General features: G+C 42.1%; 1 protein-coding gene across 1 annotated transcript in view; it reads left to right on the top strand.

Moving 5' to 3' along the window:
• LOC308293744 (A disintegrin and metalloproteinase with thrombospondin motifs 20) overlaps positions 1–25969 on the top strand; it is a gene marked incomplete at its 5' end in the record, with an annotated part of 210943 nt that overhangs the window by 153742 nt on the left and 31232 nt on the right.

Genomic DNA, 25969 nt, shown 5'->3' with positions numbered 1-25969 from the left:
GTTTTTGGTTCCTTTTTTTATTATTTATTTCATTCACAGGCAACAGTACATAAATATGTTGAAATAGCTTTTCTCACTGTAAAAAAAAAAATATATTATTATATATTATATATATTAAAGAAACATGTTGTGAAATGGTGTTGTTTCTCAATGAGGTATTCAACTGGCACACATATACTGTAGGAATACTCCCTTGAACAATATTGTAGGTCATACAGAATGAGACAGAGCTTAGTTTGTGGTCTTTATTCATACACTTTATTGCTTTCACATGAGACATTTATTGTATTGTTATTGTAGTACAAATAGGCTGTATTATAATAACCACAAGTAAGACCGCCTTAAGGGCGAGAAGCCACTTGTTTGTATTCTACGTACAGTATATCTTAGGGGAGGGGGGGGGGGGGGGGTGGGGGGTTGTATAATATAGTACAGTGACGCTCAAACTTCTTAAATGCAAGGACCCCCGGTAGACCCCCCACGTTAGACCAATGGTTCTCAACCTTTTCAGGCCATGACTACTCCTCAAAACAATCATAATGTAATTGAATGGAGGACCCCACACTCTGACAAGCAATTGTACTGTAGGAGCTGAGGCATTGCATTTGGCTTGACTCGGTTCTTTGGATAAATATCGGTAATGATCATTACCTTTAAGGTAATGCAATGTAATGCCTCAACCCCTACCATTCCAAGTGCTTGTCAGGGCACTTGGAATAATCACAGTTCAACTGTGATCATTATGGGGGGTCACGGCCTGAAAAGGTTGAGAACCACTGCAGTTGTGTTACAGATCTTTATAAAATAGTTTTGACTTGCAGTTCATATTGTGGTGTTTAGCACCTGACCTTCAATTGACTTCTGCTCCCTGTGCAGTCTTATTTCATAATAATCACGCTTTACTGCCCTCTTTGGAGGCACACTTTAAATTACTTGCGTTTAGTTGTGTTTTTCTTCTTCTGCTTTAGGAAGCCCCATGCAGTTGTATAGCGTAGTATGAGGCTTCCCCGTTTACATTATGGCTCTGATTTATTTAGAAATCTCCCTAGAGAAAACACACTTGTGCCAAGTCAAATGTTGGCACCGGGATGGCACATCTGTTTACCATTGCATTAATAGGGCTCTCTGTAATGCCCTTGGCAGCCAAAACAACAGAGTATCACTTTTTACTAGTAAAATTATTGGTTTTAATCAGTGTTAGCTAAAAGTTGTTTAGTTCACGAGGCCCTAATCAATAATCATGGCCTGAAATGATGAGTGTTTATAGAACACTGCTGACTGGTTCATTTGAACCTTTGTTGCTATTGTCACAAAAAAATAATACAAAATTAAATGTCCAAGTCACAGAAAAATCTCTATCTTGGCCTAAAGTTTTAAGAGTGATAATGGCAAGCCTCGACAAAGACGGCTACACTGAACCACTCGCATATTGTCACTGTTGGGCAGATATTTTGACTTTTTATTTTGTTTTTAATGCCATAGCTATCATAGTACAGTGTCACACAGAATTAGCAAAGAAATTGCTGATCTACAAGCTCAAAAGCCTCATATCGCTTTGTGTTTTGAGCTTGTAGATCTGCAATTTTTGAATTCTTAAAAGTAACAGTTTTGGATATATAAGGTTTCGACCTGACAGTGACAATAGTGACACTATTGTAACTTACATCAAAATGCATTTATTTATACTATACAATGACTTCGATGTTCACTTCTTTCACCCATATTGCTTAATATATATATTCATATATATTTTATCTGTTACAACTGTATCGTTCACTGAAAATAGTTTATCTGGAAACTCACCACACGTTGTATTGTGGTGCGCTGTGAGCTTATAGATCGTCTATTTTCGCTGAGTGGTATGAAGAATCAGACATAGGTCTGAGTTTATTGAGGATTGAGGCCAATTTGGAAAAACTCTGATCATGTCATGTCGAAATACCTTTCTTCACCCTCTTTTTTATGGAGGATTATGTTTTCTGTCATAAAATGCCACAGCTATGAAGCACCTTGTATTGTGTAACACGGCAAAAAATGGATATTTCTCTGGCTTTGTAGGGTAGAACTTACCTTGTGCAATTGTTTCTTCTTCTGGCAGCCAGCCTGTATCATGTCACTGAGAGAGAGACAGTTGTGGAACAGTGGCTTTGCATCAACAGTGTTCAGTCGGCAGCAGTAACTCATGAATGACTTGCTCTGTTATTACCCGTTGTCACCAATTAATTTGTTATTTGTCTCAACGGTCTTCCCATCCTGGGTCCGATCATTCGGCGAAAATAGACGATCTAGAAGCTTGCAACACGTTGCATAGCGAGATCAGTTATAGATCGGTTATTTTCGCAAAAGAAATTTAGTTCAGCGTGTAAACATGAGGGCGTCTTATAAGACACGAGGGCGTCTTATAAGAGACAAAAGTATAAAGAGTCTAAGTAGTTAATCTCTTAGGCCTGCTGTCTCTTAGACAATTAGTCATCTAATTTGTAATTTGTAGATACATTTCTTTTATTATTTGTTCTACTTTTTAGTAGTGGAAGAACCCAAACACATAGCTGACACATTGTTCATCCATTTCATTAGCATTCACTGATGTGGGTCAGTAATTTAGATTGATGACTTGTCACGATGACAGCCTTTTTAATGGTCGCTAAAGTGGAGAAAGCTGTTTCACAAGCTCTGCCACTTAAGATCAGATATTCCCTTAATTGCAAGATTCTGCAACATTCACATTATTCACCCGACAGCCTATTATCCTAATTGCACTTACATGTAGAGCCAGATGACATCAACACACATGCAGCAAGATCCTCTAACGTTATTTCTCAGTAGTTGACGCTGAAAACAAAATTATCCAACAAAAAGTAATCCTTCAGAAGACATTTCTCATTATTTACCAAAGAAGAACATTAACCAGACACAAGACAAATATTTGATGTTTATTGCACAACCTTTTGCCACGGAGCGGCATGGCTTCACCTAGATTAGCAGGAAGGTAAACACCATTAAGTAATGGTGATTGCCTTTAAAAGCGCAATAGCCTGTCAGACGTGCGCAAAGAGAGCCACAGTAAGGCAGTGTGTGATGAATTGATGAACCAAGGCACCATCTTAGTAATTAATACCCGTTTGTTGCTTGCAAAAACAGACCATTTCCTGCTGAGGATGGGGGGGGGGGGGTTCCGAATGTACGACAGGGTCGTAAGCTGAAGTAAACCAAACACACCGGTTCAAATGAAATCCACATGCTACAACGTTGACATATACTTGACTTTGGCCCGAGGCCGCCGGCAGGAACATTCTCCAAACCTAGTCACCCAGGGGTCACTTGGCCGTGACATCACTAAGGGGCTTGTGTTTCCTGATCCAGCCCATATGCCCCGTCCCGTCCGTCCCTGGTGCTTGAGCTATGGCTGCTGTGGCTTGGTGGAGGTCCCCCCGGGTCTTCTCATGGCACGGTGGAAACCTGAGGCGGGGGCTCATGTTACATTAAACCAGTGGTTCCCAAAAGACCCAAAAGAGAAATGATATGTTTGCCCGGGACCCAAACTAGTGAAAACAGAAGATCTACAAGCTCAGAGCGCGACGCTTCGCGCCACGCTCTGAGCTTGTAGATCGGCTATTTTCACTATTTTCACTTAAACATTTGTTTTCTGATTTATGGGAATTTCTTAAAATTTTAATGAAATTATTGAAAAAAAAATCTGAATTTTGGAAATGTTAAAACGTGAAAATGTTTTGAAATAATAACAATTAAAAACAAAATGTAGGACTAAAAAATGAAGGGACCCACAAAAATGTGTCTGTGACCCTCAAAAATGTGTCGTGACCCACAAATGGGTCCCAACCCAGTGCTTGGGAAACAGTGATTTAAACATTTTTTCAAACCCTCTCTTTTTATTGTACTGTACTTGGTCTTGGATTGCTTTTTTTCCCGTCTACACACCAAACATCTTGTGAGTTTCTGAAACTTTTCGGGTGAACGTTCAGCCCCCCTCCCCCCAGCATAGGGATGCTGAGGTTCAAGTGGTTAAAGTGCAACGAGCGAAAATAATGCAGTTGATGACTTGCCGGTTAACAACTTTAACCCCGACATCCGTGTTATGGAAACGTCTCCGTCAATGCTAGAAAATAGCTGACCCATATGCTTGTGCATCTGCTGTTTTAAAAGATTTTCTTTTGTACCTTTCTTTGAAAAAATTTCAAAATCTAGAAGAAACCGTAGAACAGGGGTCTTCAACGTTTTCAGGCCAAGGACCCCTCAGCTGAGAGAGGGATGAAGCAGGGACCCACAACCTTATCATAGATTCCATATAGTTCCATCGTCTGACAGCACAATCATCAGTGTATTTTCGATTCATGTAAATTTGTGTTTTCAGATATTTAACCACTTGAACCGTCAATACTTGATAAACTTGACTTTTCACTCTGTACTTAGTCTGCACTTTTTCCCCTCTACACCAAAACGCTAGCCGATCTACAAGCTCACAACGCCTCGCAGCGCGAGGCGTTGTGAGCTTGTGCTGCGAGGAGTTGTGAGCTTGTGGATCTGCTCTTTTTGGCTAAAGTTCTCCGAATATGGATGCTAGGGTCCAAGTGGTTAATATAAAAAAGGAGGGGGAATTTTTTTTCAATCACACAAAGATTTCGAGGACCCCCTGTAGTAACTCTGAGGACCCCCTAGGGGTCCCGGACCCCCTGTTGAATAGAAGAAGAATAGAAGAAAAAGCGGTTAAACCCAGGATCACCGTGGCTTGTGGAATTTTGGCAGAGCAGGACACTGACACACTAAACCACATCCTACTAGATGTTATCTGAACCTTGTAAATATTTGGACAGAAGTGGAGCTTTGACAGCCGGAATACAAGTCTACATCTGGGTCAAGAACCTGGAAAGCAGAACAAGTTACAAAATGTTGCAACAATAGTGCACGCGTTGAAAGAATACAATGTTTTTCTATTGTAATTTCCCCCATTATTCAATATCCTACTCGGTTCAAAGCGTAGCGTTCTTGGCCCTGCCTGGGTGTCATTCCAGAGCACAGTAATATTAACATGCTTTAGTGGGCCAGCATTTTTGTTTTTGCACAAAGTTTCCCCCACAATTTATTACAATTCGGAGAGCTAATTTAAAGATCATGCCACCACGCCTCAGTGTCGCACAGGCCTTCTTTTTGTTTTTCATTTACGTGCACAGGGTGCGTATAGCGTTGTTTCGACGCCCCGTTAGTCCGACGATAACTAACCCTAACCTCAGTAAAACTATGCCTAAACCTATACCGTCTACCACTTTTTGTGGTCACATGTTCAGATACTGGATTCTGATTGGCTTAAAACAGTGGTAAATCAGTCAACAACCCACTCCCTCTCCTGGTAAATGGCTTACCTATAACCCAAAATCAGACTAATGGGACGTCAGACTATCGAGATGTTCCAGATTTTCCAGAATAAATACATCAGAATTGTGTTTTCTGTACATCTTGCGTTGATACCACTTGAACACCAGCAGCCACAATTCCTTTATGGAAACGAATGATCACTCCTGTATCAGCTGACATGTGCTTTTGAGCATGGTTTATGTCTATTGCCTGAGATTGAAATACTATGGGTAGTACAGGGGCCCATGCAGGGCCCTGGACATTTGGGTGTCAGTATTGTAAGGCGTAGCAGTTAATGCAACCTCTGAGCGTGTTCACTGTTGTGGGAAAAAAAATCTGCCAATCTGAGAGACTAATCCCACATTGGATTTGACCAACGCATTAGTAGGACCTTCTTTAGCACGGCCATGCAGTTGTTTGTGGTTTAACCCTGCTAGGAGTTAGATGAAGTTAGATGAAATGAGAGGAGACTTGGGGGTGTGAAATCTGGAAACGTTTAGTCTGGGCTATCCCTGACTCATCGAATGATTGGGAGCAGGGTTCTTACCCCCAATGACTTTGGAATGGTGCCTGCTTTTCCTCAACATGGCATTGGGAAGAAATTTAGAGTCTCCTAAAAGAAAAATGTCTAGGAATTAGGGCATTAACGAATAGTGATTTTTAGTATTCAAATTATTCAACCTCAAAGTATTCGAATAGTCGAATATTCAACAGGACTAGCCAAACTATCAAATATTAAGTAAGCAAGAGGCGAACATTGTGAAAATAGCCGATCTACATACTTATCTGCGGAACCGAGTCACATTAAATGTAATATCCACAATTCCAAGTGCTTGTCAGGGGGGGGAGGTCCCCAGTTCAAATATGTTTATTTTGGGGGTCACAGCCTAAAAAGGTTTGAGAACCCCTGGTATAGAGCATTAACAAATTCATTCACAACTCATTGACAACTCATTCTTATGACTTCCTATCTAGCCAAGCTTTATAAACCATATATTTTTTAAAGAGAAAACAATAATAAAAAATAAAAAAATCGACTTCGGAGAACAACGTCGAATAGTGACTTTGATATTCGAATATTCGAATATTTGGTGAATGCCCTACTCGGAATGAGTCTCACACAGCATTTAACGTATGTTTCTCTTAACGCGAGGCTGGCAGCACTGCAGACTTGACGGGGCCTGGTCGTGTCGGGGCCTGTCGATAGCTATCGGCTTGATGGAGCGAGTGGGAGTTCACAAAACTCAACCATCTCTGTCAGAGAGATTACTTTACCCTTTTAAACTCAGGCGAGAGATGTTGATAGATTGAATGTCCTAGTCGGAGCATTCGTTCTCAAAGTGGGGTCATTGAAGGAGTCCTTGAAGGAGTTCCAGGGGGTCCCCAGCTAAATGATAGTCAGGAACCAAATGGACCCTTGTGCGTATGTAACTCAGAGAGTGTACAAATGGAACCAAATGGACCATGACGGGTCCATTTGGTTCCATTCGTGCACTCTCAGTTTTTTTGGGGGTCTGAAGCTTAATGCATGTCAAACTGGGGGTCCCTGAAATTAAAATGGTTGAAAATCACTGCTAGAGGCCTAGAAAGCTTCACTAATATGAGGGTCCCTGGCATATCTTTTCAAATGGGGGGTCTGCAGGTTAATAAGTGTCAATTTGGGGGTCCTTGACGTGAAAAAGTTTGAGAAGCACTATCTTAGAGAAAGGAACCCGTAGCACCCTTGTTCTGGAGCGTAGATATTTAGTGTAGTTGGGGAACTCTTCTCCGGTAGGGTTTAAGTGGTTTGAGAGCATAAAGAAGCTGGTCATTGTCTATTCACAGTTTTAGGTGTAATATGTGCATACCATTTTTCCAAATGGCTTTCTTTTCTTAAAATCCTTTTATTGCGACCGTAAGGTCGCAGTTTAGTATGAAAACCTCCACCGGCCGTCCGTCGGTCACACGTGCGGTCGACCGCACGTCACACGTGCGGTCGACGTGTGATGAGGTCACGATGAGTCATCTATGCCCAAATATAGATTTCTAGGTCAGATGGCCCATAGAGTTTGTGATGTCAAACCTAGCAACCCAATATAAACAAAACTGATGTCAGACCTGAAGTATCCTTTTATACCCATATATGGAGATACAGAGATCTCCATATATGGGCATATTAGAAAGCCCATATATGGGCATATACGGATGACATCAGGGATATCCATATATGGGCATAAAAGGGACAAGGGCTTACAGTTAAGAGATCTCCATATATGGGCATATCAGAAAGCCCATATATGTTCATATACTGATGACATCAGGAATATCCATATATGGGCATAAAAGGGACAAGGACTTACAGTTAAGAGATCTCCATATATGGGCATAAAGGGACAAGGACTGTTACAGTAGATATAGAGATGTCCATATATGGGCATAAATGAACAAGGACTGACAAACACTGAGATCTCCATATAACCTATGGGAATATAAGGGACGAGGACTGTCAGCTTGGAGACCTATTTTCTAAATATTGTTGTACATTAAAAACTTGAAATGGGTCGTTCTGCATAGTACTTGGGATTTGTTGATGTAAATGTTCACATAGAGTGTAATAATTGGTAAAACAAACTTTTGGCCTATTTGTGGAGATAAGCGACCAACGGTCGCTTATCTCCCGATTAGGGAGTCTTACTGGTTATTATGTTTTAATACCTATTGTGACCGTCGGTCACATTTAGTATGACAACCTGCAGATCATGTCTGTCCGCCCGTCGGTCACATTTAGTATGACAACCTGCAGATCATGTCTGTCCGCCCGTCGGTCACATTTAGTATGACAACCTGCAGATCATGTCTGTCTGCCACACCTCATGTCACGCTCCATATATGGCCAAGATCTCTCATGTCATCAATATTAAGCCCATATCTGGGAATGCCCATATATGGACATATTGTGTCAGTCTCATGATAACCAGTTGTGGTTGTCGCAATGCGAGTCACACTTGCAAATTAATTCCGTCCTTGTCCCTTTTATGCCCATATCTGGGAATGCCCATATATGGACATATTGTGTCAGTCTCTGTTGTTTCAGCACGGGCGTCTTACTTATAACTGGTCAATGTCTGACATTGGCTGATCTCCAGCGAGTTTAAAGTCTCAGCGAGTTTTGATTCTCATACCGTATTGAAATTAATTAGCCTGGTTGCCAGCCTGTTTGCTCCGTTCCGCGATCTGTTTTTCTCTCGCCGCATCACAGTCTGGAAAGCCTCCTATCTCCAAGCGGAGGTGGGACATAGAAGCGGGATTCACACAGCCGTAGCTTCCGATTGGTCTTTTGTGATGTCTGTCAAACACACCAGTGTGTATTGGCTTTCTGATGACGCAGCTACCCTAACCCTACTCTGATTAGTTGGAACAACACCACGTGGCTTTCCAGCCACTGTGGCTTCCGATTGGTCTGTGGTGCGGGGCGGGACAAATACACCAACCAGTCTGTATTGGCTGGCTGATGACGTAGCTACCCTAACCCTACTCTGATTCGTTGGAACAACACCCAATCAGCAACGACCTCGCTACGTCACAACGGACGTTCAGAAATGAGAGTCAACTGAGTAATTTCCAGACTGTGATGCGGAGAGACAAAACAGATGGTGGAACGAAGTGAACAGGCTGGGACCAGGCTAGAAATGAATGGCTTTGGGAGGAAATATTTGGTGTGTGGATTTTATTTATTATCCTTTACATAACAACCGGGACACGACATCCAAAGCGGACACCACCAAAAAAATAAAAAGCTTCTATTAAACACCCTCACTAACTCCTTGTCAATCCTTCCTTGAAAATAAAACAAACTATGGTATGCTTTGAAAATGGTTGGTCAGCTTCGAGGATAGCCAGTGTGAATCATACAGTCAATGGCTAAACATGCCAGTGTGACCCTTTTAAGTATGACTTTGAAATCTTTCTCTTATAAAAGATACACTGCGCTGGCAGTCCTGCTGTTCTGTTTGTATTATAAACAATACAGTATCCATGTGAAAACTTTCTGTGTCCAAAAAAACAAAGTTGAATAGTGAAAATAGCTGATCTACAAGCTCTTACTTTTGTTTGACACCCTGAAGTACGGCAGAAAATTACATAACATTTGAAATAATGGATATAATTGGTTTCTGCCCGACAGTAACTGCCATGCCTGAGGAAGGTCTACTACACGATAGGGCATTAATGACTTGTGATTTTTGCAAGTCGACTCAACTTAGTAAAAAGTTGAGTTGAAGTCGACTTTATCGTTTGATGACGTCATCACATCACACATGACAAAGCATACAAGCAGCTACTGTATACATCTACAGGAATGCATAGTTCTGTTCTGTTACGTTCCACGTGAGCCAGCTATAGGCCCAGCTCTCAGTCCATTGTGTCTGGTTCTACTTGTTCGTCCGGAGCGCCTATAGTTGTGGAGCATGCTGGCCCACAGATGGCCAGGAAGTTCCCGGGTGTCCGTTCGTCAAAAAGCTGCACACTCAGCACACTCTCCTCCGCTTGCGTGTTTTGAAATGACTGGCAATTTGACAGAAAGATCAGGCGCTCATCCATCAAGTTATCATCCTTCGGGGTTAGATTATACAAATTGCACGCTACTGTAAGAGCAGCTGGGAAATATATTCTATGATATGAGTCCTTGATTGCTATTTAATCGTTAAACCAACTTTTGATGTGCTGCGATTGATTAACTAATAAAGACATCTGTACACGAAAATCTTACTACTGACAAAAACTAAAAAACTAAGCTATGATGACAAACTATGACTAATATATTGACAATTCAGTCAACAAATAAAAAACTAGGCTAAAATGTTAGGGAGGGACTAGTGGAGAAGAGATCCAGTAGAACTAAAAGACAAGTCATTTTATGTTTGGTTGCGCTCGGGTGTTGCACTCTGAAAATGGTGAGCTTGTAGATTGGCTATATTCAGCATGCAACCAAGTGTAAAATCATGCATTACAACGCCATCAAGGTGAAAATATATTTTTAAGACTAAATCAATTGTAGATTTAGTTGACAAAAATCTTGGCCGACCAAAGCTAGACAAAACTAAAACCTTTCAGTTGACAAAATGTAAATTACATTTTATTCAAAAGACTATGCAAATCAAAATGTGCTATCAAAATCAACACTGGTGCGGTGAGAATATTACACGTGTTTTTGAAGACATAATGGCGAAAATGAATACATCTCCATATGTCTGTATCAGCGCCATATCATTCCCCCATAAAAACCTATTGCAGTAAACAGTGTTGTGCTTGGGGCTATGTGTTAATGAGAACCATACAGAACAGGTGTGGCGTTTCGGTTTAGTTCTAAAGCAACATTTACGAGTCTCTTCTCCTTTCCTAATCAAGCATCTATATAAAGTAGTGTTGCATTGTTTTTTAAAATTCAAAGTCAGATATGTGTAAATATGTCGCACGGCCTTGGTCTTAATCGTCAACATTTCTCAGATATTGCCCATTTCTCGCAGTTGACATGCAAGCTGTTTTTTATTAATGAGAAATGAGAGACAGCCGGGAGGAATTTAACAGGAAGAGGGAGTTGTTAGCACTGGGGATGTTTTTTTTTTGCCAAAGGTCACTTCTTAATACATTTATGCCTCATCTGCTTTCTCCTTAAAACGCTCTGACACCAATAACTCTCTCTTCACTAGGCCCCCGGTTGTCTGGTATAACATGGTCATGGAAAAAAAAAAGAAGTAAGGCCCCCGGTGAATGTTTGGACAGACGGAGGAACCATGTCGCTCTGTCATTCCCTGTTGACTTATGGCTTCTCGGTTTATCTTCTTTTTGAGTGCTGTTGACTTAAAAAAGAAAAACCGTGTTGGGGAAACTCTATATGCCCACTCAAAGACTGTTTATTTGAGTCTTCTGGAGGACGCCAGAGGCATAGCTTTGGCACCGAGCGCAGATATTTCTTTTTCTTTTTTGCAGACTGTTCGTTTTAGTTCGCAATCAGAAACAGACTGCATGCAGCTCCTGTAGCAGTATGTCCAGAAGTAAACTGACAAAGATTATGGAATAATACTTCACCCATGCAAATAGTCACAACTTTGCAACCAGTTGCAAGAAATCGCAGCGGTTCTGGATTGACCAGTTGCCGACCAGGTGCCATAATGGTTTGCGAGGAGTTGGAATGAGTTGCAGTTGAAAGGAGTTGTATTGTTGTGGACGGGCCTTAAGACTTCGTTGTGCACTGGTGTTGCGTTGTTGTGGGGTCCTTGAGAATGTCCCGGGGGGTCCCCAGAAAAATTTGTTTCGAAATATAGAATCAAAATGAGTTTCAATCAACCCTAACCCTAATTGGAATACAGTATGCTATTTGTAAAAATCTTCATATTCTATTTTATATTTTAATGATAGAAATAACCCTGGCACAATATTTTCAGATGGGGGTCTGCGGCTAAACACATATTAATGTGCGTGTCCTTGACATGGAAACGTTTGAGAAGCACTGTTGTAGATCAGCAGTTTTCAGCGCACAACGCTAGCGTGCAACACTGTATGAGTAAGGATTAACCTTTAAGACTATGTCCCTGTCAATCCTCGTGATCCATCAATGAATGAAACTGCAAAATCAGCGAGTCGCCATCATTATTGCGGCTTTTCTTCTGAATACACATTTTTGCCCTTAACTCGCTTCACGTTGGATCGTGTCGGTGACATTACATGATAATCTGCGCGGTTCAAAGTGAGTGCATACCAGATTGGATCAGGTATGGACTAGTTTAGACAGGGTGTAACGCTAGCTCGTACTTGAGTGTGTGGGGGGGTCGGTGATCAGCGGTGTAAGAAGTATGCAGATGTTTTACTTAAGTAACAGTAGCAATACCACAATGTAGAAATACTCTGTTACAAGTAAAATCCCTGTGTTCAAAGTTCTACTTGAGTAAAAGTACAAAAGTGTACATAAGTCAACATGTAAAATCATTCAGAAATAAGCAGATCTTCAAGCTCACAACGTGTCGCAACGTTGGTGCATTGTCAGCTTGTAGTTCTGCTACTTTCAAATAGACGACGTCGTGTTCAATACGGCTTCATTGGTTATTGCATGTTTCGTAATCTAAATTTATAAAGTAACTTGTAAGTAACTGTAGTGAAGTAAAAGAAGTACTCTATTTGCCTCCAAGATACTTTCGAGAGTAGAAGTTCAAAGTGTCAAAATGTAGTAAAAAGTACCTAAAAATGCTACTGAAGTTGGTTACTTGAGTAAATGTACTTGGTTACTCTCCAGCAGTAGTGGGCGGTGGAGATTTGTCTTCGATGGATCTGAGATCTCTTGACTCTTGTAATCAGGGGTGTCACACCAAATTCTGGGCCCTGGGCACAAGGATTCACTGCGGGGCCCCATGAATGTTCTTCATAGGGGGAGGAGGGGGTTCAACCCATTTAGACTGGGAAGTTGGAACGCATTATTATTACGCAATATTTTGCGCTTTAACTATTGAAAAAAAGCAGATCTACAAGCTCACAGCGTGCCGCACTGCGAGTTTTTAGATCCTGATCTCAAAATATTTAGTTCCAGGGACCCCCCCAGAAGCAACATTTGTGTTACAAATGTTCGCTTAAAAAAATATATAGGCTATTCAAAGATTTGCACACATTTTCACGACTTTTCAAAAATAGCAGATCTACAAGCTCGCAGCGCGGCACCGTGAGCTGTATATCTGCTATTTTTCAATAGCTAAAGTAGAAAATAATTAAGGCCCCTCCACCTTGGGCCCTAGTAGCTCAGTCCCACTTTCCCCCGCCTTGTGACGCCCCTGCTTGTAGACACACAGCTAGCTCTGCTCTTACACCAGCTGTTCCCATCCTGCAGGACATGTGTTGTTTTGACTTCTCGTCTTTGAAAACCTCCCCCCGCAAAAAATTAAAAAAAACAGGACCTTGAACAGAGAAGAGGAGCCTGCATGTTCCGTGACCATGTGTCGACTCCCCACCGCTTTATCTCTCCTCCAGCCCCCCGCCCCACTCCCATTCTCTTCTCAGTACTGTCATCTTTAAAGGCCTAGAGTTATTGACTGCTTTAACCAGTGAAAAATAGCAGATATACAAGCTCACAGCGCGGCACCGAGTGCCGTGCTGCGAGCTTGTAGATCTGCTATTTTTGAAAAAGTCGTGAAAATGTGCGCAAATCTTTGAATATATGTATTTTTTAAGTGAACATTTGTAACTCAAATTTTGATTCTGGGGGTCCCTGGAACTAAATATTTTGAGATGGGGGGGGGTCCTTCACATGAAAAAGTTTGAGCATCACTGACATGGAAACATAGGTTTCTTTTGGCACACATTTTCACGATTTTTCAAAAATAGCAGATCTACAAGCTCGCAGCGCGGCACTCGGTGCCGCGCTGTGAGCTTGTATATCTGCTATTTTTCAATAGTTAACATTCATGGGGGGCCCGCAGTGAATCCTTGTACCCAGGGCCCAGAATTTGGTGTGACGCCCCTGCCCCACTCCACTCCACCCTCCACCCATTCTCAGTACTGTCATCTTAAAAAAAAAAAGCTGCGATACGTAACTCAGTTGTTCTCCCGGCCTTGTTTTCTGGATCAGGGCTCGCTTGATTTTTTTGGGGAAAAAGCCCACCCATCTGACCTCTAACGTGGCCACTGGTCATTGGGCCGCGCGGTCAATGTCAGAGCGTGTTTATACTAATGACACTAACATATTATACCTTAAAGGACAACTTTGTTTTATTTACAACAAGGGTTCATATATCATTAAAATCTTAATATTGTATTATGTTTTGTTGGCCAAGATGTAAATCCCTGCTCAGCCAGTAGGTGTCCTACTACCTGACACCATGTCAAAATACCTCAATTTCTAGTTAATGTATATTGCATTAACATACTCTACCAAGTTCCAGATTGCAGCTTTAATCTTGAATCCATACACTCATACCAATTACCAACTGCCAGATGTCACGGTGTTCAACTTAATCAAATTCCCCACTGTCATTTGGCCTTGATATACATTAGTTTAGGCCTGTGTAATATGTTGGGCTGTATTTACTTAAGTACCAGCTCTTATGCATTAACTTAAAGGCCTGTCCATACTATCGCCGACCACTGAACTTTTCGTCGGAGAGTTCCGACATTCCGACGTGCAGCTTAACTCTAATTTGGGGTAATGCTTTTCAGAAGATGTGAGTGACGGCATTTTGTAGTTGAACCGGACATTTCTGACGAAAGGTTTGGTGGTCAGAGACAGTATGGACAGGCCTTTAAGATAAGGCATAAGAGCTGAGCCTGTTGTGATTTTGTATAATGCTCATTTGACCATAATAAGAAGATAGCTGTTGTTGAAACTCTTGACCTTGGCTATTATATATTAGTTCATGTTGCTTCTCCAGCTTCCTTTTAATGCAGTGGTTCTTACAGTGGGGGTCCAGGGACCCCCAAGGACCCTTGAGGGAGGTTAGGGGGTCCCCAGCTAACCTATTGATAATTAGGAAGCAAAATGTACCCTTACAGGTTTCTAACTCAGAGATTTGATTCCATGTATACAGCCTCTGAGTTATGGGGGTCCTTGGTTCTCCTGATGGCCACGGAACTTTGGGGTCTTTGAAATTGAAAAGTTTTAGGACCCCTGCTTTAAAAAGAGTCAACCTATAACCATGCTTAACATATGCTTGGCATTACCATTGACTTGCACATGCCAGCAGTCTGCATGCACTGCAGTATGTGAGCAGAATTCCACCTTGGCACTCATGCATTCCTAACCAGTAAACGTAGTGTTGTTGATGTTACAGCAAAAGTGTTTTTAGGTCATTATCGTTAAAGTGAGTGTTTCCCTAATTAAACGTCATTACACGCTAGGGAGCAACACGAATAAACAATTGCGAAAAAGCTACGCAATTATCTCACGCCAAACTTTTTTTTTTTTTTTTTTTTTGCTGATGCCTCCGTTCAATGAGGTTGATGGTTTTGTTTGCGATAAAAAAAATCTACCTGGTTTTGGAAAATGATTATGTTACCTCGTTATAATCACGCTCAGTGTGTGTGTGTGTGTGTGTGTGTGTGTGTGTGTGTGTGTGTGTGTGTGTGTGTGTGTGTGTGTGTGTGTGTGTGCTTATAACACAAACAGCAGTATAAATTAATGTGGATTAATCGCACAAAATAATCGCTCCCAGTGTGAACAGACTTTTACCTATGATAGAATTGACAAAAATCTGTTTGATAACTAAAATTGTCAAAGGACTAGGGACTAATTAAAGGGCCACTTCACCTCTAGGACAACCAGATCTTATTTTATTGTTGTTTGGAACACGATCAACACAATCCCGAGTTATTTTTTGTGTTCAATCTGTGTTTTGAGATATTTTAGTATTTTAGAATGACTAGTGATGCATTTTGCATCATATGATGAATTTTGCATCATCATGCTGCATCATATGATGCAAAATGCATCACTGGTCATGCTGAAATACTAAAATATCTCAAAACACAGATTGAACACAAAAAATAACTCAGGATTGTGTTGATCGTGTCCCAAACAACAATAAAATAAGATCTGGTTGTACCAGAGGTGAAGTGGGCCTTTAAATAATGCATGTATTATAGTACTGTCTTAGTAATATCTAGTAACTATCATGTCAGACATGAATGTTAAAAACTGCATTTTACAGTATCTTCTTTTTACATTTATGTTTCTTTGCCAGTCATCATAAAAAAATGAATTAAATTAAACATGCACTGTGTGTTTTTGCCCATAATAATAAAATACATTCATGACAATGCCTCAGTGAGCCCAGTAACATTTATATCTAATCCCAGTAAACAGTATTCTGGTGGAATTCCCCCTCCATCTGAGAGGTGGATTATTACCAGTGGTGTAATGTAACTAAGTACATTTACTCAAGTACTGTACTTGAGTACACTTTTGAGGTATTTTTACTTTACTGGAGTATTTCCAATTTCCTGTAATTTTACTTCTACTCCATTACATCTCAGAGGCAAATATTATACTTTTACTCCTCTTTAACCACTTCAGGATGATATACTTAGCCGATCTACAAGCTCACAATGTGAGCTTGTAGATCTGCTATTTTCAAAAGATTTTTTATACATTTGAAAACACACACAAATTCTGCATAAGGGTGCCCTCACACCAAAATACCTATGAGAGTGGAATTCGCGTTCCGCCAATGCATTTCAATGAGAGTGAAGCGGTTTCATGCCAGCAGAGGATTTCTGCAAAAAACGCTCCCTTCTCATTGAAATGCATTGGCGGAACGCGGATTCCACTCTCATAGGTATTTTGGTGCAAGGGCACCCCACACCAAAATACCTAGAGTGGAATCCGCCAATGCATTTCAATGAGAATGGAGTGCATTTTGCCAGTAGAGGATTTCTGCAAAATACGCTCGATTCTCATTGAAAAGCATTGGTGGATTCCACTCTAGGTATTTTGGTGTGTGGGCACCCTAATGAGTCCTTTCTACTTGGTACTTTAAGTACATTTGAAACCAATACTCTAGTACTTTTACTCATGTACATTTTAAATTCCAGACGCTTACTTGTAACTTGTATTTCTACATCGCAGTATTGACTCTTTTACCTAAAATGTCAATACCTTTTCCACCACTGTATATTTCCATTCCACTGTATAAAGACATGCATATATCCATTCCACTATACGTGTATATTTGCATTCCACTGCATAAATGCTTCCATGTGCACCAGTAGCCTACCTATTCACAGTGATGGAGTGGGTGGGGTCATCTCAAGGGTGCTGCTCGCCAGTCCTAGACAAAGCTCTCGATGGTAAAAAGAAAAGAAAAAGCAATACAAAAATCTTTTTTTGATCATTCATAAATCATAACCATTTAAACCTTATATATCTCTGCTGTCGGGCCGAAACCTCCTAACTCCAAAATGCTCATTTTCGGGAAAATGAGCTCAAGTGGAGTTAGGAGGTTTTGACCGAAGGGCTTTTTACTACTTTCCATTGGTTCAATATTATTTTAACCAACACACAGACATAAAGGGTGTTCAATAGCACATATTTATGAAAAATAGAGAGGGCCAATCGGGTGGAGTTAGCTGGTTTTGGCAGAAAGTGTGGAGTTTGGAGGTTTTGTCCCGAGCACTTTTTACTACTTTCCATTGGTTCAATATTATTTTAACCAACATTCAGATGTAAAGGGTGTTCAATAGCCCTGATTTATGCCAAAAATTCTAAAACCTCAACAATGGAGTTAAGAGGTTTTGGCCAGACAGTGACGATATTGTACTTGGTTGACCGGGTTCCCTCAAAGGTCTATACTAGGCCCCTTCCTTTTTTGCTTGTCTAGAACAGGGATGCTAGGGTGCGTGTATACTGTCTCAATGTATCCTCACAAGAAATCACTTTTGAATTTAGGATTGTGTTTTGAATCCATTGAAATCTGCCACCTTTGAATCAGCTCTGCCTCCAATTTGTTGCACGGTCAAAACTTTATTCCCCACTCAGTATAAACATGAATTAGCGGGATGTGTTTTGGCAATGAATTACCTTAAGTGTGCCAGAACCATGAAACTCTAGCAAAGCAGGAATGCTGCTTAAAAGCATGAAGCAGAACCAACAATGCACTGGGCTAGCTTTTAGAAAGAAGCAGTAAATGGTCAAAGTGTCACTTATCTCCTGTTTCTGCTTTACATCTCTGTTGAACTTTCAACACTGTGGCAAGTTCTCTCTGCAACTGTTATTCCATTTAGTAATCCATATTATGCACAGATGACCCTCACCGGCTTATGCTAGATTTAACCCACCCTAATCATGGTAAATTAAGAGCTGTTACCACCTGGTAGGGAAAATCTTATCTCAGGAGAATTTAGTTTCCCACGTGGCTCCTTGGTTTTGGGCATGGCCTTTTTCCCAAGGACGTTTTATATTCCAATTGGATGTGATTTTCTCAGCCAATTTCAAAATGTTATTGGAGCAATTTCCGGGGGAATTCCACTATTCCACAAACAAAGCCCATTAAAGTATCGTTAAAAGTGGCCATAAACGTTAAACAGCTCAAGATCCAAAAGAGAAACATGATCACCCAAACATACAAAGATACATTATCACAAAATCCTATTTCAAAAACAGCTCACATGACCAATCTACAAGCCACACGTTGTAAACACTTTGTAAACATATAGAAAAACTGATATTTATTTGCAACCCATAAAAACAGGACACCAAATAACAGCCACACCCTTCAGCATTTACCTGGCAAATTCTCAGTCTGTCCTACCCCCCCAATCAATCGTTAGTCCCCCCCCTCCCCCCATAGAGCAGTGGTCCTCAACATTTTCAGGCTGCGACTCCAAAATAATCTTATTTTATCTGGGGACCCCCCCCCCCCCCCCCACACACACACACACACACACACTGACGAGCACTAAGAGTTGAGGCATTACATTCTGTAACACGGTTCTATTGTTGCGAGGCGTTGTGAGCATGTAGATCTGCTATTTTCACAATTTCTGCCTCTAATACTTGACCATTTGGCCAATGTTTAATTTGTCATTTTAGATGTATTAAAAAGTCCTTAAATTGTCACTTTAGAAATGTGCAGATACCGTCTACACTTAAAGTTCATGTTGGTTTGTTTACTGTTTGAGTGAGAAAACAGTTAATCAACTGGGGACCCCCCAAAATAATTTGGGGACCCCTCTGGGGGTCCCGACCCACAGGTTGAGAACCACTGCAATAGAGCATCAGCAAGACATTACACTTGTAGTTTGTTAAGATAAATGGTCTTACCTGATACCTGAGTGTGTGAGTGATGAAGCAGCAAGGGCAGCAGAGTGTTGAAGTAGAGACCCCCCCCCCAGACCCCCCTAACAGCCCAGAACCCTCGCCCTCCTCTCTCCCTCTCAAAAAGGTCGAAGCTGTCCTCTGGTCCTGTCCACCGTCCCCGTTGTGCCAGGGTCTCTCTGCCTGTCGCCGTTTAAACCAGTCCCTCAGTCAACTTAATGGCTGACAGATGACTGTGGTGGTGTGTCCCAGTGGTCGGGGGGGGGTGGGTGGGTTGTGGGGGCCGGCCGGCCGTACGGTTTTCGTCTTTTCCCTCGTCGCTCAAACTCCGCCGACCATGATGAGCTCTGGGTCTGGGAGGCACCCACCACCCCGAGAGAGAGCCCGTATGGCTTTGAGTTCCTTTTTTTTCCTCCACTCCTCGCCTGTTTTTTTCCCTCCTCCTCCTCCTCCTCCTCTTCTCTCTGCTTTTTTTCCTCCCTCTTTTTACAGCAGTGAGGAGGGGTTATAGTCATCTCTCAACCCCTCTCCTCCGCCTCTTCTTCCTCTTCCTCCCCCTCCCCCCCTGTGGTGTGTAAAGTAACTAAGTACATTCACTCAAGTAGTGTACTTAAGTATACACTTTTGAGTTATATCCAACACTTGAGTATATCCAATTTCCAATACTTCTAATCCACTACATCTCAGATCCAAATATTGTACTTTTCACTTCACTACATTTATTTGAAAACTTTAGTTGCTAGTTACTTTGCAGATATAAATTATAATATTATAAAACATACATAGACCACCTTAGCGCTATTTTATTCCGAGGCAATGCGTTGTGAGCTTGTAGATCTGCTATTTTCAAACATTTTGCGCTTTTACTTTTGGCACTTTATGTACTTTTTGATGCCGATACTTTCGTACTTTTACTCTAGTACATTTTGAATTCTGGATATTTGCTTGTAATGGAGTACATCTACAGTGCAGTATTGATACTTTTACTTAAGTACAAAATGTGAGTACTTTTTCCACCATTGCCCCCCCCCCTCCACCATGTTTGCCTGTGTGTGTGTGTGTGTGTGTGTGTGTGTGTGTGTGTGTGTGTGTGTGTGTGTGTGTGTGTGTGTGTGTGTGTGTGTGTGCGAGCGCTGCGGGGCTGGGGGAGTCACGCAGAGCGCAGCAGGGCTGTTATCATTTCTTTTGGAGCGAAGCGTCGTTTGCAGTGGATATCTCATGAGCAGGGACGTGCAGAGAATGTTGGAGAGGCAGGGGCTGAAGTTTCGTAAAAGGGCCTTTTGGTGAAATGCTGTATCGAAAATAGCAGACCTCCAAGAAGCCCTCTTTGATGTCTATGTGTGCACGTGCCTGCTCTTGAGTTCCTCCTCTCTGGCCGTCCCGCGCTCCTCTCAGGTTCAAGTCACTCAGCCCCCCGTCCCCCCCGTCCCCCCCGTCCCCTCTGGCCTTTGATGTCCCCCCCCCCCCCCCCCCCCTCCCAGTCAGCTGAGCCTGCATGCCCTGTGTTTAAAATGCCTCTGTAATTACTATGTATGAGTGTGCGTGTGTGTGCTTAGAAAAAAGGCAGGAGGTGTGTCTCTCTAGTTTGAAAGGGTTCAAATAGGTACACTGGTTATAAAACAGTGGTTCTCAAACTTTGTCATGTCAAGGACCCCCAAATTGACTCCCTTATTAGCCCGCACAAACTTCTCTAATGGGGGTCCCAGGTCCCTGGCATATCTTTTCAAATGGGGGTTCGGCCCGCATTTGAAAAGATATGCCAGGGACCCCCATTGGAGAAGATTTTTACGGCTCTAGCAGTGATTCTCAACCATTTTAATTTCAAGAACCCCCAGTTTGACTTGCATTAGGCTACCCCCGTTTAATGGTACTGTATTTCTATCTCGGAGACCCCAATTTATATTGTAAAATCAATTGTTAATTTAACACAAATGGGTAGAAATAGTTAATTTTTTACACTCTCCGACCTCAGCACTTAAATCCTGTTATACTCGTTGAGTTGGGTCGTCTGCTTTTCCCCTCTACATCAAATCCCCTCGCCGATCTACCAGTTCGCAAACACGTCGTAACACGACTGGGTCGGTCGTGTGCTAAATCTTCTTCTCTCGCTATTATGACAGGCTTAGAATTGGGACCCTAGGGGTTTAAGGGGTTCAATTAACATGCAGGACTTTACTGTTTGATTGACTGTAACATTTTATTGACATTTGTAAAGTATAGCCTGCGGCTGTACGACGAGTTAAAACGGCAAACGGAGGATACGCAAAACACACCCGAAGGCTCGTTGTTTCCATTGTGTACACCTGAGCAGTGGTGTGAAGCAGTGGTTCTCAACCTGTGGGTCAGGACCCCCAGGAGGGGTCCCCAAATTATTTTGGGGGGTCCCCAGATGATTTAACTCAATGTGCAACATTGTTTTCTCACTCAACAGTAAACACACCAACATAACGTTTAAGTGTATAGAGGGTATCTGCACATTTCTAAAGTGACCTTTTAAGGACTTTTTAATAATACCTCTAAAATGACAAATTAAACATTGGCCAAACTGTCAAATATTAGAGGCAGAAATTGTGAAAATAGCATGTACAGTAGATCTGCTATTTTCACAATAGAACCGTGTTATACAAAATGTAATGCCTCAACTCTTAGTCATCAGGGTTGGGGGGTCCCCAGTTAAAATATGATTATTTTGGGGGTCGCGGCCTGTTGAGAACCACTGGTGGAAAGTAACTCAGTACATTTACTCAAGTACTTAAGTACTATTTTGAAGTATTTTTTACTTTACTGGAGTATTTACAATTTTTTTACTTCTATTCCACTACATCTCAGATGCATAATACTGCACTTTTACTCTACTACAATTATTTGATTTGAGTTATTACTAACATTGTACATTTTGATTGTTATTACAAAATATTACCCACTAAGCCCTATTATACATTTTGGCCATTTGAAAATAGCAGATCTACAAGCTCACAGTGCATTGGGACACTGCACCGTGAGTATTTCTACTTTTAGTACTTATAGCATCATATTTTGACACCAATACTTTTGCACTTTTGACTCAAGTCAATTTTGAATCCCGGACTTTTACTCTTAACAGAGCATTTCTACGTTGCAATGTTGATACTTTTACTTACTTACTTCCACCGCTGTTTCCATCGTGTGTTCATGAGGAGAGTTTACTCACCGATGGGTTTTGCTCAAATGCGTCTCTTTAGGCCATCATGGAGGTGTCGTTAGGAAAAAGAATACAAAGAGAGAGATTGATGATAAAGCTTGTGCTATAGCCTGCTAGGAAGGAAAAAACAAAACAAAAACAACAACACATTGAGAAATGCCTCCAAAAAAAGCAGCTTATACGTCTCTATCCGCAGAGCCGTTTGTAGACTGATACGACCAAAGTCGAGGCCACCACGGCACAGCAAAGTGCGTGCGGTTTCTGTGTTACGCAAGATTTGCTGGGATCATAATTAGAGGACAATGCAATATTATGCGTATTATCTGGGCCGGAAAATATGGCATAAGAAAAGAAAAACGACAAGCCCGCCTTTTTCTCGTCTTGTGTACTTGATTCTGGCACCCCAGTTCGGAGTGCCGGCTTTGTGCTTTGGGGCTCTCGCTCGCCGAGGGCAGAAAATAGCTTGCACCCCTAATTGCTTGTCTGGCCTTGTGGAGGAACAAGAGGAGAGGCTAGAATATATTCATCCAACTGTCTCAGCCATGCATGGGCCTCTTTTCAAGGCTTTCATGAGAGGCTGTTTTTTATTCTTTGTTGGATTTTTTTCCTCCTTCTTTCGAGCTTTCCTGAAGCATTTCTACTTATTGGAACCAGATGACTGTCTAGCCGTGTGATGCACATGGATCTAGGCTAGGGTCCTCTCTGCATAATATGCTCTCTTCCTCCTCCTCTCTCTCTCTCTCTCTCTCTCTCTCTTTCTGTCTGTCTCTATTCTATGTCTGTCTGTCTGCAATCTGGCTGGCCATCGTCAAAGAAAAGGGTAAAACAGCGCCCTCTCTGTTTTTGTTCCTTTGCATGGCATCAGAGAATCTGTTCTCGAGAGATTAGTCTGTCTGTGGTGGAGAAATACTCTGTTACAAGTAAATGTCCGGAACTCCGGAGTACAAAAAGTATTGGCATCAAAATGAACTTAAAAGTACCAAAATTAGAAAGTTCTCATTATGCAGAATGATGTCCCATTTCAAGTTCTCAAATGTATAAACAAATATTTTATTATAGCAGATCTACAAGCTCACAAAGCATCGTAACTATAAGGTTAGCTATTTTCAAATGGCCGGAATGTATAGGGTGAAGTACTAGTGGTTGATGTATGTTTTGGAACAATAATCAATCTACAAAAGTAACGAGTAAACTTACAACATTTGTCTCTGGGATGTAGAAGTAAAAGTATGTACTTAAAAGTATACTTAAGTAAATGTACTTAGTTACTTTCCACCACTGCCCCCCCCCCCTCTCTCTCTCTCTCTCTCTCTCTCTCTCTCTCTCTCTCTCTCTCTCACCCCCCCCCCCCCCCCCCCCCACACACCTGTCGACGGGGACTTTTAGACGTTATAATTCCTCTGTTTACTCATCAGATAGCTTGGCCTCAGCCCACCCGCATGGCTGTTTAACAGATCCTTTTAAAAAAGTCCAAATCCATGTGTTTATCTCCCTGGACTTGTGTGCATGGACGCATTCCCTTGGCCATGAGATGCAACAGCTGAGGGCTGATGACCCAGCGCTTTTCTTTTCGTTTTTCGGGGGGGGGATTAGTTGAAGAAGAAACGTTTGTGTTTGGGTATTTTCAGTGTAAATCCCATGGCCTTGCCTGACAAACCCTTTGCATGTGGGGGGGTGTTCTCCGTTTGCTATTTCTTCCTTCTCTGGTTTCCTTGGTGGCCGCTGGGCAGTTTAATGTGATTGTGGTTGATAAGCAGGGGCGTCACAAGGGGGGGGGGGGGGGGGGGGGGGGGGGGGGGGGGGTGGGGGGTGGACTGAGTTACTAGGGCCAAAGATGGAGGGGCCTTGATTATTTAACTACTGAAAAATAGCCGATATACAAGCTCACAGCGCGGCACCGAGTGCCGCACTGCAAGCTTGTAGATCTGCTCTTTTTGACAAAGTCGTGAAAATGTGTGCAAATCTTTGAATATATGTATTTATAGAGCGAACGTTTGTAACTCAAATTTTGCTTCTGGGGGTGGTCCCTGGATCTAGATATTTTGAGATGGGGGGTCCGTGGCCAAATACATATCATTTTACATGAAAAGGTTTGAGCACCACTGATACAGTATAGAAACATAGAAGGATTTGAAATATTCAGACTTAAAACTAGCAGATCTACAAGCTCGCAGCGCTGCACTCGGTGCCGCGCTGTGACAAAATAATTGCACAAAATAATTGTGCGGGGGCCCGCAGTGAATCCTTGTACCCAGGGCCCAGAATTTGGTGCAACACCCCTTTTTGTGGTTGATAAGTCAGCCAGCTACACCAGGCCTATAACCTCCCTGCTGGTTTCAACAAACAAACTTGGAAGCCAGAACTCCAGATTGCATGTTATTCTGTTGCAGTGCTCATTTTGACAGCACATTTTGATTTAGTTTCTGTCACAGTGTGAGGCAGAAGTGGAGGACTCAGAAGCAGAACATGGCAGGCAGGCAGGCAGGCAGATGGAAGTTGATCAATAGTGATTTAATAACAAACTCCAAGTGGCAATACAGCAAACAGTAAAGCTGGTTAGACACTGCTGCGTTTTTTTGTTAGCAAAATACGTTTTTCAGGGCAATGAGAGAAAGAGAGATAGAGAGAGAGAGAGAGAGAGAGAGAGAGAGAGAGAGAGAGAGAGAGCAAGGGACCCAAATATGAAACGGGCGGCAGTGTGCAAACGTGATTGACATAACGTGAAGTTGATTTCTTTATTTACGTGCTCTGAAATTCCCTCCTATATTCGGCCAAAAAAAACGCAGCAGTGTGCATTGACTTTAACACTAGCTATAACCTGACAAGGGAACACTGAATGGTTTAAAACACATGATTGGCTGAAAGACTAACAAGACACAGGTGGAGAACATAACTAATCACAGTGAGGTCACGACAAGTCAAGTAACATTAACAAGGAAAAACAGGAAACACTAGGTCATCACTACAAAATATGAGTACCAGTAAGACTCCCTAATCGGGAGATAAGCGACCGTAGGTGGCTTATCTCCACAAATAGGGCAAAAATTTGTTTTTGCAAAATCTTCCTGATCCATGTTGATGACATGAGTGTAGACATGCTGTGTAGTGATATTCGTGATTTTAGGGCAAAAACTGTAGGAGCAGTGTCCAAAAATGTGTTTTAAAAATCGGCCTGAAGGTGGCGCTAGAATAGGGCCATGTGAGAAATGAGGGGTGGGGTCTCCGCGTTGCCTTGGCGGACGAATAGGTACCATTCCCGGCTCTCCCGGACGCTCCTAGCCCGAGTTACGGCATTTTATGTGCGCTGCAGTGGCAGGGGGTCCTCCACTGGGGGCGCCACCACTTTTGCATCCGTTCTGGAGCACCAGGAGTCGGTGGTCCCCGGGAATTCCCCGTGAGCAGCCCCGTTGGGGTGGTCATTTGGTCATTTTTGCACATTTGGTCTTTTTTTACATCTGGGGGTCCCCAGGTCCCTTGGGCTCCGGGGGTCCTTGGAGGTTGTAGTTTGGCAGGCAAGGAGTGTGTGTGTAAAATCTGGCATGGATCGGGTCAACGGGTGCGGAGATATAAGCAGGGAAAAAGTGTGACGTGTGACGTGTGAGCATATTTGGTAATTTTTTACATCTGGGGGTCCCCCAGGGACCTGGAGG

Source organism: Nannobrachium achirus (assembly GCF_963921795.1).
Source record: "Nannobrachium achirus genome assembly, chromosome: 11".
Lineage (NCBI taxonomy): Eukaryota > Metazoa > Chordata > Actinopteri > Myctophiformes > Myctophidae > Nannobrachium > Nannobrachium achirus.
This window is presented reverse-complemented; position numbering and strand designations above follow the sequence as displayed.